The following is a 3,001-nucleotide window of genomic DNA, read 5'->3' as shown; positions in this document are numbered from 1 at the left end:
TACTATTCTTTGACTAGGGAGATAGGGTTTCCTGGCTAATGATACTCGTCTACAGCGTATTGCACGAAGGACTATAAATACTAAAATCAAATAGTGTACCTATTACTCCTATAATTCTACAACTATTGCATAGATTTAGTTGAGGTTCCTTTCTTGGAGATTAAGGGGTATGTTTTTAGATTCCCTAGCTATCACGATTTCTTCAAGACATGTGATGGTTGTATCAAGGAGCGGATGTATACCCCCTATTTTCTGTTTTTATGAGTTTTGTGGGGGGGGGGGGGGGGGGAATACAAGTGAAAGTGTAGATCTATATATGTTTTGTATGCCTTGTATGATTTCTATGCTTATATGTGTGTTTTTATGTGTTATAATGTTGGATCTAGCCTTAAAACCCCTAAAAACCGAGATATACTTTATGATTAATGATACTAGCATCAAGTATATTTCTACATACAAAGTGTTCCAAGAAAAATAGCTAAATGGCTTAATAACATTTTATTTGGGCTAAAAACTCAATTTTTGGACATAAAATGTTAAAAATATAAAGTTAAAAGGGCCCAAAATGTCATATCACGAATTCTAATGGATGAGGAGTGTCAAAACAGTTTCAATGAAATATTTTCTAAAAATATACTTTTTGGAGGATTAAAAACATAAATTTCAAGCTTAATGGGCTAAAAATGGCATTTTTGGCCCAATAGGGCCCATTATGCGAAATTTTCTGTTTTGGATGGCCAAAACTGTGTTTTTCTGTAAAACAGTGGACTACTAAGGTTCCAAGTACTTTTCTAAGGTTTAAAATGCTTTTCAAATTTAAAAAGGACCAAAGTTGCAAAAATTTTCCAATTTGGGCCAAAATTGTAAAAACTGCGAAAAAGAGGGGTTATAACCAAGAAAACTGCAATTTCAGGGACTTAAACTGTTTTCAATGAAAAATATGTTGAAAAATATTAATTTCAATAATTTTTGGTGTTAAAATGTCAAGAAAATGATTTAAGGACCAAACCGGAAAGTTATTTAATTAGAGGGTTGAAAAAGTAAATTTTACAAACAATGAGGGGCTGAAAACAGAAAACTTTCAAGGCTAATTCAATACACGCAACTTGATCAAATATTGGCACCGCGACTACCTACGTAATACAATACACAACAATACCAAAAATCGTTGTTAAACGAATTGATTCAGTCTTGAATCAATAACAATCCTAAAATACTAACACGACGATAACTCGATTCATACACGAAAACATTTGGTAATTCAATATACACGTGAGAGTGTACAGACATCTACGCACCATCTTTGGGCCCCAAAGTGTAAACTCTTGTTTGTTGGGCCTAGCTAGCCCAATGACCTGATCTTAAGGCCCGAAGACTTCTACCTTACGAGTTGTTGGGTCTTACATGATCTGACACAGCGTAAAAGGACTTTCAATTGCTTATATACTATTGGTCCCCAAGGGTCCTATGGTATTGCTAGTAAAGTCGGTATTTGATGCGAGGCGGGTCAAGGACCCCTCGTACCTTTTTTTTATCCCCAACCGGTTAATGTGGTCATCGTGCCCTTTTTCTCTTCGGATGTGGGACTACAAGAAGTCAGGGCGGTTGGATAACGTGATTAGTACGGACGACGCCTATGGGATTGTTAGTATAGTTATAAACGGGTCGTTTGTGTAACGCGTGTTTATAGCAATTAATCATGCGCAAAAATAATCCGACGTCGCCTGGACTTAATGACTTCGCGCGCTGCAATGGTTTTATTTTAACTTCATGGAATCCATGGAATTAGGAAAACATCGGGTTTTCCTAGGGTTTTTCAATACACACGATTTTCAAAACGTACACAATTTTGATGAACATTTTTCTTACAAGTATAGAAAAAACAAGCATACCTATGGATACAAAACATTGTTTTTCTGGCGGTTTTCAAAACGATACAAAACATTGTTTTTCAAATACCGCTTATAAACTCACCAACATTTCATATGTTGATGTTTTTCAAAATACTTGTATTCTCAGGTAACAGATAAAGTGAAGGAAGAATTGTACTCAATGATGTTTTGCTGTGTGTTAATTAGTATCGAACAATCTACTTTTGAGAATGTAATGTTTTGAGACAATGTAATGGATGTAAACACTATCAGTTGTAATATTCAAATGTTGGTGATGAATGATGTTATGTTTCATGTATATTCATTGTGATGGTATTCAATTGAGTCACAACAGCTCCCGGACGTTTCCGCCGTCTGGTTCGGGGGTGTGACAGGTTGGTATCAGAGCCAGGGCACGGGTCGATGTGTTCGACGGGGATGTCGAACCCTATAATGGGGGGTGAAGGTGGGTTGCACCTGATCCTACATCGGCTTGGATGGAGAACAAAACATCTCCTTATAAGGGGTGTGGATACCTTCCTTGTCACAACGCGTTTTAAAGCCGTGAGGGCAGCAGATCCCATAAGAACTCTGCAGTTAAGCGTGCTCGGGCGGGAGTAGTACCGGGATGGGTGACCCCCTGGGAAGTCCTCGTGTCGAGTGGCCCAAAGCGAACAATATTGTGATACGTGCCAGAGGGGGATGTTACAGTAGCATCACAAAATCGAGCCAATCACACCACAGTAGGTGTGTGTCGCCGCACACCCAACTGTGCGGCTAGCCAGCTGCACACCCAGCCGCACACACTCCCCCAGCCACACACCCAACCCAATATATATTTGAGAGGACCCCCTTTCATTCACTTTTCCTTCTTTGGCTGCCCATTACTTTCTCTCTTTACTTTCTCTCTCTAAAAAACTCATCCAAGAACACACTAAAGACCTAAAAATCGTGATTAACACTATCATCTAGCTTGTTATAAAGGTAAAACACCTAAATCTAGGCCTAAAACTCTGCATGATCTTCGTGTTCTTCATCCTTTTAAGGAGTGCGGCCGCACACCTTCATAAGGTGGCCACACACACTCAAATACCCTCCAAAGTGAGAGTTTCGCCCCCTGTAGTCGAATT

The 3,001-nt window shown here is 39.0% G+C and overlaps 1 pseudogene; it reads left to right on the top strand.

Annotated features, from left to right (window-relative positions):
* The first annotated feature begins 2,418 nt into the window (after positions 1-2,418).
* Positions 2,419-2,536, top strand: LOC144999371 (5S ribosomal RNA; annotated as a pseudogene).
* The last annotated feature ends 465 nt before the right edge of the window (positions 2,537-3,001 follow it).

This window comes from Lactuca saligna, chromosome 5, assembly GCF_052625555.1.
Source record: "Lactuca saligna cultivar CGN05327 chromosome 5, ASM5262555v1, whole genome shotgun sequence".
Taxonomy (NCBI): domain Eukaryota; kingdom Viridiplantae; phylum Streptophyta; class Magnoliopsida; order Asterales; family Asteraceae; genus Lactuca; species Lactuca saligna.
This window is presented reverse-complemented; position numbering and strand designations above follow the sequence as displayed.